At 42.5% G+C, this 13,971-nt stretch overlaps 1 protein-coding gene across 3 annotated transcripts in view; it reads right to left on the bottom strand.

Annotated features, from left to right (window-relative positions):
- The window catches only part of zbtb47b (zinc finger and BTB domain containing 47b), a 254,214-nt gene that overhangs the window by 124,407 nt on the left and 115,836 nt on the right, over window positions 1-13,971 (bottom strand). Inside the window, exon 1 of one of the 3 annotated variants that reach the window (XM_078536595.1) lies at window positions 1,638-1,661. The exons of the other annotated variants lie outside the window; for them this stretch is intronic. The gene's annotated coding sequence lies outside the window, so the exon portion shown is untranslated. Of the gene's footprint in view, window positions 1-1,637; window positions 1,662-13,971 lie in introns of those variants that run through there. 3 annotated transcript variants of the gene reach the window in all.

Raw genomic sequence — 13,971 nt, 5'->3', positions numbered from 1 at the left:
ACTGAAGCAGTCCATGTCCGAATGTAGCAAGATCTGGACAATATCCAGGCTTGGGCTGATAAGTGGCAAGTAACATTCATGCCACACAAGTGCCAGGCAATCACAAACTCCAACAAGAGAGAATCTAACCATCGCCCCTTGACATTCAATGGCATTACCATCACTGAATCCCCCACTATCAACATCCTGGGGGTTACCACTGACCAGGAACTGAACTAGACTAGCCATTAAATACTGTGGCTACAAGAAAAGGTCAGAGGCTAGGAATCCTGCAGCGAGTAACTCACCTCCTGACTCCCCAAAGCCTGTCCACCATCTACAAGGCAAAAATCAAGAGCGTGATGGAATATTCTCCACTTGCCTGGATAAGTGGAGCTCCAACAACAATCGAGAAGCTTGACACCATCCAGGACAAGGCAGTCTGCTTGTTTGGCACCCCATCCACAAATATTCACTCCCTCCACCACCGACGCATAGTGCCCGCAGTGTGTACCATCTACAAGATGCACTGCAGCAACTCACCAAGCCTCCTTAGGCAGGATCTTCCAAACCCACAACTACTACCATCTAGAAGGACAAGGGCAGCAGATAGATGGGAACACCGCCACCTGCAAGTCCCCCTCCAACCCACTCACCATCCTGACTTGGAAGTATATCGCCGTTCCTTCACTGTCGCTGGATCAAAATTCTGGAACTCCCTCCCGAACAGCACTGTGGGCGTACCTACACCATAAGGACTGCAGCGGTTCAAGGTGGCAGCTCACCACCACCTTCTCCAGGGAAACTAGAGGTAGGCAATAAATGCTGGCCTAGCCAGGCGCACCCACATCCCATGAACAAATAGAAAAAAAAATTGTATGGTATATGGTCTTTCTGTTGTCATCAAGTTGTTAAATTAGTTGGTGAGTACTAGGCTGTTGGATTGAACTGTGCATATTTAAGGTTGGGATAGAGACTCACAAGCTTAAATTTTAGTTGCACAATGTAATACGAGCATTACCATGCACGCTCATCACAGGCAATCACCTATCATCGGTGCAGTGATACATTCAAAAGGGAATTAGACTGTTACCTGAAGAGGAAGAATATGCAGGGTTATGGGTCGAAGGCTAGGGAACAGCATTAAGTGAACTGCTCATTCAGAGAGCCGGTGCAGACATGATAGGCCAAATGGCCTCCTTCTGTGCCGTAACAATTCTCTGATTCTGTGGACAAATGGCACAAACCATTTGTCATTACCACTGAAATTAATTCCAAAGATGCCATGAAGCACCTGTTATGATGGATCCAACGATGGTCACGGTTGTGATATTGGCGTAGGTCACTAGAGACAACCTATGGGAGGTGGAAACTTTGTCATCACAACATACATAAGTTGCCACCAGCCATCAGCTTGATCATGTTAACTTTTGTACTCTATGGTTTTCAGAGACCTGTGCATTGCGCCGTAATGTTCTGCGCAACAAACAGAATGGTTAACGGTATCAACTTGAATATAATTTTATTTGCCCTGAATATTTTTGAATTGATTAACTCAAAAGTATTACAGTACAGTGTCTCAAATACAGCTGTCCAAAAACTGGACATTTTTAGCCCATGCATCAATTTTAACTAAGTAAAGTTAAAAAAAAACTTACCGGGACAATTTGGCTAGATGCTGCATTGGTGTGGTGTGGAGCCTGACTAGTTATCCCCTTCGCTGCTTGCGCGCCAGTCTATTCCCGCGCTCCAAGCGACCCTTGACCCCACCCGACCCGGCTTGACCTGAACCGCCCGACCCGAAATCCGGCAAGATCTGAAATTCGGCACGGCCTCAGTCCCGAGGTTGCCGGTTTTGAGACACTGTACCTGTATAACAAAGATGCACATCTCTTACAATTTAACACCCTCTTAGACTACGCTTTGCTAATTTTTTTTAAACTAGGGTCTGTATTCCGCTCCGCACAAAAGCAGGATCAGAATTAACATATACTTAAGGATTCATTGTGATCAGTCCAACTCCATGCAAACAACATTGTTACTGAAGTCACAATTATAACCACTGGCTAAATAACGTTACCTTTAACTGATAACTATTTTCACAAGTGAAGTCATTAACATTAGTGAAACAACTTTAGCTGTTCTAAATGAGTAGGAGTTTGAGCACTAGTAGTCCTGCATTAAACAAAAATATTTTTTTAAAAAGTGCAGAGAAAGCCAGAGAAGTGTATTGCTAAGCCATTTTTTGTTTTAAATGTGGTTAAGTATCTTCAATTCCCAGTGAGCAATCTGGCTTCTTGCTGAAAGAAGCCATTTTATAAGCACAGAACGGTGATTTTGTTAAAGATCATATCACAGAGCTAGCCCATGCTGGAGTCAGCAGTAGGTGAACATGCAAAAACATTCAAATTTTAGAATTTTAATCATTTTTACTTTTATCTCCACTTCAGTCCCAAGTCCAGTCCCTGTTGGGTTAGCAAATTATAATGCAGCATGATATTTTGATAAAGTTGCTGTATTGTTTTCATGATCGTTTTCTTTCAAGAGCACAATATATTAAATTCTGCAGCTAACAAACTCCTGACTCAGTCTGATTCTTAGTGAGGTTTGTTCTCCCTCCTCCTCGAGAGGTGAACTATTTCAGCCGAGGCAAAATCTCTGCACTGCCATGAGCTAATTCAAAGCTGTTTACATATTTGGTGTAGGGCTGCCAGCTCCTTAAAGGTGATTTTCACATTCAAACAAACCTGCCAGTCCTTTTTTGAAATCCCCTTTAAACTAGAATCCAGCAAAACTATTTTTTTTTTAAAAGAACTACTGTAGATCCTCCTGGGGCCAATGAACAGTTTAGCAGCCACAAAACACATCAGCGTTGACTTCTGTATACAACGCCATGTTACAATTCACAGAATCAAAGCATAAAAGAGAGAGACCATTTAGAGCTTTTTGAGAGTTATCCAATTAGTTCCACACTCCAGCTTCTTCCCCATGGCCCTGCATTTTTTTTCCAAGTATGGATCCAATTCCTTTTGGAAAGCTATTCTTAAATCTGCATCTCCCACTCTGCCAGGCAGTGCATTCCAGATCTTAACATTAAACCTTTTTCAAATTTTCATCTTGCTAACATAAGAAACAAATGGGAGTAGGCCATTTGGACCTTCAGGCCAGCTCTGCCATTCAGTCAGATCACAGCTGATCATCTACCTGGAGATCCTTCCCCAACAGCGCCTATTCCGCATGGACTGCAGTGGCTCAAGAAAATGGCTCACTGCCAACTTCTCAAGGGAAACTAGGGATGGGCAACAAATAGATATCTCAACCTTGAAAATACTTAATGAAGGAACTTCCACAACCCTCTGGGGTAGAGAACTGCAAAGACTCTCAATCCTTTGAGTGAAGAAATTTCTCCTTATCCCAGTCCTAAATAGCCAGCTCCTTATTTGGAGTCTAATCCCTTGTTCTGGACTCCCTAGCAATGGTAAACATCCTCCCAACATCTAACCTGTTAAGCATCTTAAGGATTTTATATTGCTCAATCTTCTGAACTTCAGGGAATGTAGGCCTAGTCAATTCTCTCTCTCTCCTTATAGGATAATCTATTCTATCCAAGGAATCAGTCTACTTTTTTTCATTCCTGGATACGAGTGCCACTGACCAGGCCAGCATTTGTTGCCCATCCCTAGTTTCCGTTGAGAAGTTGGTGGTGAGCCATTTTCTTGCACCACTGCAGTCCAAGTGGAATGGGCGGGGGGTGGGGGAGGGAATTCCAGGTTTTGACCCAATGACAGCGAAGGAATGGTAACATAGCTCCAAGTCAGGATGGTACGAGGCTTGGAGGGGAACTTGCAGGTGGGGTGTTCCTCTGTGTCTGCTGCCTTTGTCCTCCTAGGTGGTAGAGGACATAGATTTGGGAGGTGCTGTCAAAGGAGCCTCGGTGAGCTGCATCTTGTATTTGGTACACACTGCTGCCACTGTGCCTCTGTGGTGGTGGTGATCAAAATCAAAAGCTGTACCCTGTACTCCAGGTGTAGTCTCACTAAGGCCATATGTAACTAGTAGTATTAGCATGCGCATAGTCACAGAGCCAATCAATAGCCTTGTCAGTGTCAAGATGGAGTTCTTTAAGCCCACCTTCAGGTTTAGTCAATAGAAACTCCTCAACAATGTGAGTCATTGTTTGGACTCTACCTCAGCTGCAGCCAGGGTGGTCTTGGCAACCTGACTGATGTAGGGTGACTGCACAGAGGTCTTAGTAAGACATTTTACTCTTATGCTCCAATCTCTTTATAATAAAAGCTAACGTACCATTTGTCTCCCATGCTGCTTATTGTACCTCCATGTTAGCTTTGTGATTTGCTTACAGGACACCCAGATGCCTCTGAATACCAACATTTTCCAAACTCCACATTTAAAACATTTCCAATCAAAGTGGATAACTTTGCAATTCTTTAAACTATATCCCATTTATCAAGTTATTGTACACTCATTTAAAATGTCTATAAGCCCTTTAGCATCTACCTTTGTATCAACAGCAAATTTGGATATATTACACTCAGCCCCTTCATTTAAGCCTTCAAAACGTATTGCAAATAGCTGAGGTCAAGCACAGATCCTTGCTGTACCTCACAAGTTACACCCTGCCAACCTGAAAATGAATCGTTATTCTGCAGTTTTCTGTCCATTATCCAATCATCAATCCATGCTAATAGATTATCCCCAGTCGATGAGCACTAATTTTGTAACAAAGGCCTGGCAAACGGAATATAGGCAAATGTGAAATTGTCCATTTTGGCAGCAAGAATAAAAAAGCATATTATCTAAATGGTGAGAGATTGCAGAGCTCTGAGGTGCAGAGGGATCTGGGTGACTTAGTGCATGAATTGCAAAAGGCTAGTATGCAGGTACAGCAAGTAATTGGGAAAGCTAATAGAATGTTATCATTTATTGTGAGGGGCAGTGAATACAAAAGTATGGGAGATTATGCTTCAGTTGTATAGAGCACTGGTGAGACCACATCTGGAGTACTGTGTACAGTACTGGTCTCCTCATTTAAGGAAAGATGTAAATGCGTTAGAAGCAGTTCAGAGAAAGTTTACTAGACTAATACCAGGAATAAGCAGTTTGTCTTATGAGGAAAGGTTGGACAGGTTAGGCTTGTACCACTGGAGTTTAGAAGAATAAGAGGTGACTTGATCAAAACCTTTTAAGGTCCTAAGGGGTCTTGACAGGGTGGGTGTGGAGAGAAGGTTTCCTCTTGTTGGGGAATCTAGAACTAGGGTCACTGTTTAAAAATAAGGGGTCACTCATTTAGGAAAGAGAGGAGGAGAAATTTTTTCTCTGAGGGGGTTGCGAGTCTTTGGAACTCTCTTCCTCAAAAGGCCGTGGAAGCAGGGTCTTCGAATATTTTTAAAGCATAGATGGACAGATTATTGATTAACAAGGGGGTGAACGGTTATTGGAGTAGATGGGAGGTTATAATCAGATCGGCCATGATCTTATTGAATGATGGAGCAGGCGTGAAGGACTGAGTGGCCTACTCCTGCTCTTAGTTTGTATGTTCGTATGTAAGCTCTTTTTGGCAACATTACAAGCCTCTTCCTTTAATCAAATACTATCTTTAACTTGAAACAAAAACAGAAAATACTGGAAAAATTCAGCATGTCTAGCAGCATCTGTGGAGAGAGAAACAGAGTTAACGTTTCGAGTCCGTATGCTCTGAAGAAGGGTCATACAAAATCAAAACATTTACTCTGTTTCTCTCTCCACAGATGCTGCTAGACCTGCTGAGTATTTCCAGCATTTCCAATCAGTCACCTCAGCTCCAGGACATCACTGCAGGAGTTCCTCAGGGTAGTGTCCTAGGCCCAACCACCTTCAGCTTCTTCATCAATGACCTTCCTTCCATCATAAGGCCAGAAGTAGGGATGTTTGCTGATGATTGCACAATGTTCAGCACCATTCGCGACTCCTCAGATACCGAAGCAGTCCATGTCCAAATGCAGCAAGACCTGCACAATATCAGGCTTGGGCTGACAAGTGGCAAGTAACATTCATGCCACACAAGTGCCAGGCAATAAGCATCTCCAACAAGAGAGAATCCAACCATTGCCCCTTGATGTTCAACAGCCCCCACTATAAACATCCTGGAGATTACCATTGACCAGAAACTGAACTGGACCAGCCACATAAATACTGAGGCTACAAGAGCAGATCAGAGGCTAGGAATCATGCGACGGGTAACTCACCTCCTGACTCCCCAAAGCCTGTCCGCCATCTACAAGGCATAAGTCAGGAGTGTGATGGAATACTCCCTACTTGCCTGGATGAGTGCAGCTCCCACAACACTGAAAAAGCTGGACACCGTCCAGGACAAACACAATCTGCTAGATTGTCACCACCATCCACAAACATTCACTCCCTCCACCACCATAGCAGAGTAGCAACAGTGTGTACCATCTAAAAGATGCATTGCAGGGTCCTTCCAAACCCACGACCACTATAATCTAGAAGGGCAAGGGCAGCAGATAGTTGGGAACATCACCACCTGGGGGTTCCCCTCCAAGTCACTCACCAACCTGACTTGGAAATATATCGTCGTTCCTTCACTGTCGCTGGGTCAAAATCCTGGAACTCCCTTCCAAACAGCACTGTGGGTGTACCTACACCACATGGACTGCAGCGGTTCAAGAAGGCAGCTCACCACCATCTTCTAGGGATGGGCAATAAATGCTGGTCCAGCCAGCGAAGCCCACATCCCGTGAATGAAATAAAATAACTGCTTTTGTTTCAGATTTCCAGCATCCGCAGTATTTTGCTTTTATGCTACTATCTTTAACTTCTCTTATTGGCCATGGTTGGACCACTTTTTCTAAGGCTTTCATTCCTTAGGTGAATATATATTTGTTGTAAATTATAAACAAATTAAATGATTGCCATTGCTTATCTACCATTATATCTTTTAATGCAGTTTCTCAATTTACCTTAGCCAATCACCCTCATACCTGTGTACCTTGCGTTGTTCAAATTTAAAATCCTCATTTCAGACCTAACTCAATCACTTTCAAACTCAACATAGAATGTTGTCATTTTACGATCACTCTACATTAGAGGTCCCTTTACTACAAGGTTATTAATTAACACATTCTCCTTGCAGAATACTAGATTGTTATACGCATGACTTTATGGTTCCTTAAAAGATACAAAAATATCACGACACATTCAGAATGGAGATCCACATGGAGTCAGCACACAGGTCAAGAGGTCAAGCTGAATGTTTAAATAGGATAAGTCTGGACAGTTAAACTCAAATCTCTCAATGACCAGGCAGCAATATAAGGTCACAGCATCACACCGGAGCCAATGTGTTGGACCAATAAGAAATTCAAGGGAACTTCTTTACCCAGAGAGTAATTAGAATGGGAAACTCACTACCACAGGAAGTAGCTGAAGTGAATAGCACAGATGCATTTAAGTGGGAGTTCAACCAGTCATGCAAGAAAGGAATGGGGTTAGATGAAGTGAGGTGGAAGGAAGGTCAAGTGGAGCACAAACACTGATAGGCTAATTGGAACGTATGGCCTGTTCCGGTGCCGTAAAATATATGTAATTCTATGATGCCAACTGAAAAAGCAGAACATTAACCTGATGGAAATTGGAATATTTACTTCAGCCACTTAATAACAATGATTGTTTGTATTTAGATAGCAGCTTTAACTGAATCACACATCCCAAGGGGCTTTACAAAAGCATTATATAAAATAATTTGACACCAAGACGCAGAGGGAGACATTAAGGCAGATGACCGAAGTAGGTTTTAGGAAAGAATTCCAGGGTTCAAGGCCTCAGTAGGTGAAGGCACAGTCCCAATCAGGACGGAACAACTTTAAACACCGTACACGTTTCAAACATTGATTTCAAAACATAAATTCCACATGTAACACTGACTAAAGTTTGCGCAAGATAGGGCTGTGAGCGGGCTATGTTGAGAGATTATGCATGCATCATGAAGGGATGGACGAGGGGCGGGGTGGGCCGAAGCAGGTTAAGTGAAAAAAAATTAAATATGGTAACTTTCTTGAAAAGCATATAAACCCTGAACAGAACAGAGTGTTCTGCAATTGGCTTCTATTGTTGTTGCTTTTAATCACACGTTGATAAGCTTTTGTGATTACAGGCCTGTTTTAGCTGAGGGTTTCTGTTGCTGAAATGAATAAATAGGTTTTGCCCCAAAATGGCTACGGTGATCCTGTTGTGGATTAAATCACCGGCTGTTCCTCGATTTGAGGGTGAAGTCTTCTCAGGGTTGCGAGTTTGTCATGGGTCTTCATGTGACTAAACAGGCTGGTTCGTGACTTGCATATCTTTGGGCACATGGGGCAGGATGTTCCCACCAGGTATTGGGATCCGAAGTGCAGGTGGGCTTCCTTTTCTTTCCTTCTCTGCCGCCGCTCTGCCTCATCATTAAGGCATTTTGACTCAAAGCGTGACACAGCGTGACGAACAAGTTGTGGCCATTTTGGAAGCAGGCTCCTCCCAGACATTAATGTCAATGCCTCAAGGAGAGCTTCAGAGAGTCTTTGAAGCGTTTTCTTTGTTCTACCAGGAAGATTGGCCATGCGAGAGTTTAAAAACAGGACTTGGCGGGAAAAACACTTTCGGCCATCCGGATGCAGTGTCCAGTCCATCGAAGTTGATTTGCAGGAGTTTTGCCTGAACACTTGTGGAGCTGGCTTCAAGGACTCTAGCGTTTGTTTGTTGGTCCTCCTATGGGACAGAGGATGCAACTGCTGGTGGAATTTCGGTAGTGTTCTTATGTGTCCACTACAGTACAACAGTGTGGTGACGACAACTGTGCTGTAGACTAGGATTTTTGTTCACTTGTGGGGATCTTTGTTGTCAAACACTCGCTCCCATAGTTTGTAGAAGGCCGAGTTGATGCAGCCCATCCGGTGTTGGATCTCCTCATCAACGGTGGTCTTTTGTGAGAGGTGGCTGCTAAGGTATGGTCATTAAGTCCCCAACATATTTCAGCTCCTTCAACATATATGAGAGTTGGAATACTTGGCTGACCGGGTGTGTATTGATATCCAAGTTTTGTTTTGGTAAGGTTCAAGGGCAGGCTGAGTTTTTTGTATGCAGAACTGAAGAGAACAAGAGTGGCTTGCAAGTCTGTGGACGACAGCAGTGTGGGCAACAACACCACAGTTATCTGCAAACTCTTGATTATGTATGTCTGTGGTGGCCAGTTTAGTTTTCGCAGAGGCAACAGAGGTTAAAGAGTTTACCATCTAGGCGGTATTTAATACTCACACCAGAGAGTCGTTAAGCTTTTGATGAGGTGAATAGCCATTGCCAAGCAGATTGCAAATATTATGGGAGCTATCACACAGCCTTGCTTGACAGCTGCCTGGGTTTTACAGGGGGCTGTTTCAGATCTCCCAGTCAAGACAGTTGCAGTCATATCATCATGGAGCAATTGCAGGGTTGTGATGAAGTTTCTTGGACATCCAAATCTCAAATTACTGAGTCAAATGCTTTGGTCAGGTCAATGAGTGCAATGAATTTGTTCTTGACATTTTTCCTGGATTTGTCTGACAATAAAAACCATGTCAGAGGTTCCTAACACCACGATGTGTCGCTGGGAGGATTTGCTCAGCCACAGGAAGGAGGTGATTCAGGAGAATGCATGTCAGGATTTTCCCTCCTATTGTCATGAGGAAATACCTCAATAGTTTCCAAAGCATGGTTTATCTCCCTTCTTGAAGACAGTTATAGCTGTTGTATCCCTGAAGTTAGGCTGTCTGGGGAGTTCTTTTTAACTCCCAAATCCGCAGAATGAGTACATGGAGTCCTGGCGTGAGCAAAAACCCACCAGCTTTGAAGACCTCAGATGGAGTACCATCGGGGACACAAGCTTTGCTGTTTTTCATCTGTTTGATTGCTTGTTGCAGTTCTCCAATTGATGGTGGCTCACTCATGATTCCACTATAGGGTATTGGGGGATAGCCTGGAGAACGTTAGCTGCCACTGTGGATTCACAGCTGAGTTGTTGGAAATGCTTTTTCCAGTGTTGTTGGATGGCCTTGTCATCCATAAAAAGAGACATCACCCTGCGAGCGAAGGGGATTTTGTCCATTTGGCCTTGGTCTATAGATGGCTCTGGTGACTTCAGAAAGTTTCACATCAGGACAGTCAACATACTGTTGGGATCTCTCCGGCTTTCTCTTCCCACCATCTGTCCTTTATTGTGGATTACAGGAAAAAATAAAAATAGAATCATAACAAAGGAGTGACTAGCTTGTCAAACGTTATGTCCATTGCTGAGGGTTTCTTCTGTGGATTACAGATATCCTCAGCACTGCACATAACATTTGACAATCTAGTCACTCCTTTGTTAAGATTCTATTTTCTCTATTTTTCTTCAAGCTGATTGTTGAACAATCAAACAGCCTGCCAATGCTCAGTGTCAAGACTTCATGAGACATGATACTGGCAAGGTATTGGTGCCTGCAGAGCCATATTTCAGGTGGGGGCAGTGGGGAGGAATGGGCCTTAGCATTACTATCCAATTTTGTGCAAGAAGCATTTTTCTTTCAGAATTTTCTACACAATGCTTTAAATCTTAAGCACGTAGAATGGATTCGACACAAATGTTTTGGCACAAATGTCAAATTAAAAATTGTGCAAAAGATTTAAAGGGGAAGGGAAGGATAAGAAAGAAAACAAACATTTTACAGTTCCCCATGTGCAACCTTTTGAAACTGCCAGCTGAAACCCCAGTGGAACACTACTCATATTTACTGTGCAAACCACAGACTACTACTGCCTCGACCACAGTATGCAAATATATTCTTTAAACCGCCTACTTCTTTTACCTCAGCCTCCTACTATTTAAGAAAGTAAAGCAGTCATACTTTTCCCCTCTGCAATGCAATTATCTTCGCTGTATAACTTGGAGAGGACAATCCAATCTGTTGGGTTTAGATTGGATGCTGGCACTAAACAGAGCTCTGAACATTTATCAAAACATAACCTCATCAAGGAAGCAATCCTAAATGATTTTGCTGGTCCTTGACTTCAACTCTCTCCATGGCCTTGCCCCTCCCTACCTCTCCAATTTCCTCCGTCCCACAACCCTTCGAGTTATCTACGCTCCTCCAATTATGGCATCTTGAGCATTCCTGATCGTAATGGCTTCACCACTGCCTTCAATTGCCAAGGCCTGCTCTGGAATTCCCTCCTTAAACTACTCTTCTCTCCTTTAAGATAACTCTTAAAACTCACCTTAAACCAAGCAATTGATCATTTGCCCTAATATCTCCTCATGAGGCTGTCTCTCAATTTTTTTTTGATACTGCTCCTGTGAAGTGCCTTTGGATGTTTTATTACACTAGATGTGCTATATAAATATATGAGTAGGTGTTAATGGAGCATGTCCACAACCATAAGAAATTAAAACTTACATTTCAATAAACTGGTGTAACCTTCGTAATTTCAGGGAGCCATTGGCCTTCAGTCTAGCTGTATTCCGTCCACTGGTGCAAAGTTAAGTCCATGATAACTTTGCACCAAACCACCTTGCGCCCTTCTCAAATTTTCACAATAGATTAGCCCAGAATTTGAGTCAGTAACAAAAAAATTGGCACTCGTTGTTCACTACACTTACAGCTGCCCATAGGCTTTTCACGGGCTTTTGAATGGCAAATTATGTCTATCAGAAGTCTAATACAGTGTGGTTAGGGAATCTGGGACCTGTGTGAATAATACATCTACTCAGCCAGATGAAACACTGCTGAATCTAAACCAGGAAATGCAAGCTTGAATATTTCAATGTAAAATTATGTACAGCAAGCAAAATAAAAGGGGAAGAAAGATTAGGTTGAGAGATGAGACAAAGAAAAAAATTATATAAACGATTTAATTTTTTTTTTAAACTCTAAAACAGCCATTAAACTCTGAGGCAATAAGACTCCACACTTGTAAAAAATAACTTGGGGTTCTAGGGAGGTTTGGTAGCAAGTAGGCTTATTACATTATTTTTAAAAATCACTTACACTTGAAGCCCTAACTTTTCATGTGTTTAGTGGGTGTCTAGTGGCAGGTACGTCAAATTCATACCCTTCATGCGTTTGAATATAAAGTCTACAGGTGAGATGCCGGTGTAACAGAAGCATTGCAGGAGGAGGGCAACTCAGACAGCAACTTTCTGACTTTCACTTGTAACTGCACATGTACAGATGGTAGAAATTGCTGTCCAATTTACTCCATATAACCCTGAGCGACGATCGTTATCCTTACTGTAAAATCCAGGCCACTATTTAGTAATGCGAAATCATGGAAACAGCATTTCATAATTTACCTGAAATTCTGATTAGGTGAGGGGGGAAGAAGGGAAAGAAGGAACAACTTGCATTTATATAGCGTCTTTAACTTAATACAACATCCCAAGGCACTTCACAGGAACATTGTAAAACAAAATATGACAACAAGCCACATAAGGCGGCCAAAATCTTGGCCAAAGAGCTAGGTCTTAAGAGTGGCTTAAAGGAGGAAAGCCAGGGAGCTCTGGAAAACCCTCCCCATGCCTTAGGGTCTAGGCAACTGAAGGTGCAGCCACCAATGGTGGAGAAAGAGGTTCCTAGTCTCTGCTCCCCTAATACCCAGCAGGATATTCAAAAAATAGCCCATTTATTTTAATGGTTTAGTTTGTCATTGTGTGGCCATTATTTCCAAGAGACATCTCACCTAGAAATTTAAAAAATCAGTCTGTAAAAGTTGCCATTAAGAGGAAGAAGTGGCAATCTTACAGAAATAATTAAAAAGTCACAGATAAAATTAACAAGGCATTTTAAATGTTTTCCAATTTTTTTTTTTGCTTACCAAGGACTAATCTAACAGATATTTAGAAAAGTATGCAGGCATGAAAATAGTGGCAGAGAAGAGTTCAGGTGTGTTTGGCAAGGTTCAATTTGAGGTAATGGTTACAGACTTCAGTCAGTAATAATACTCACTAACCTACCATTGTGCTTTTAGTAATATACCTACTGTCTGACACAAATAAAAGTTAATATTGGTTTAAAATTTTACAAAGTCTTAACTTATTGAAGTCGGAAGACATTAAGTGGATACGGTTTGCAGCTCCCCTCTCTAAAGGTTTCTTCCTTCCTCTCTAATGCAGCAATTCCTACTGTGACAGCTCCCTTACCTTATACCACTGGGTATCCTCGTGTCCAAGAATGAACAATTAGCAGTCATGAGGTATCGGCAAATGGAGACCATTGCAGTTGAGCCCAATCATGTTGTAAACTAAAACAAAAATAAAAATACCTGGGAAAACTCAGCAGGTCTGACAGCATCTGCGGAGAGGAACACAGTCGAGTTCGTATGACTCTTTTTCAACAGTTCTGTTGAAGAGTCAAATGGATTCGAAATGTTGACTGTATTCCTCTCCGCAAATGCTATCAGACCTGCTGAGTTTTTCCAGGTATTTTTATTTTTGTTTTTGTTTGGATTTCCAGCATCCACAGTTTTTTGCTTTTATGTTGTAAACTAACCTCCACTCATGCATTTTCCAGCATGATACTAGATACCAACCAGTCAAAAAGAATTTGCATTTATATAACTCCTTTCACAACCTCAGGACGTCCCAAAGCATTTAACATCCAATTAAGCACCGTTTGAAGAACAGCCACTTTTGCAAATGTGGTCGTTAATTTGCACACAGCAGGGTATGACAAATGCAATGCAATAGATGAACAGAATTTTTAAAAAATTCTTTCATGGGACATGGGTGACATTGGCAAGGCCAGCATTCGTTGCCTTGAGTAGGTAGTGGTGGTGAGCCACCTTCTTGAACCACTGCAGTCCATTCTGCAGCAGTTCAGTTCAACTGGGTGGCCTTGCTGGAAGGCCATTTCAGAGGTCATTTAAGAGTCAACCACAATGCTGCGGATCCGGATTCACATGTAGGCCAGACCAGGTCAGGACAGCAGA

The sequence above is a fragment of the Cetorhinus maximus genome, chromosome 3, assembly GCF_964194155.1.
Source record: "Cetorhinus maximus chromosome 3, sCetMax3.hap1.1, whole genome shotgun sequence".
Taxonomy (NCBI): domain Eukaryota; kingdom Metazoa; phylum Chordata; class Chondrichthyes; order Lamniformes; family Cetorhinidae; genus Cetorhinus; species Cetorhinus maximus.
This window is presented reverse-complemented; position numbering and strand designations above follow the sequence as displayed.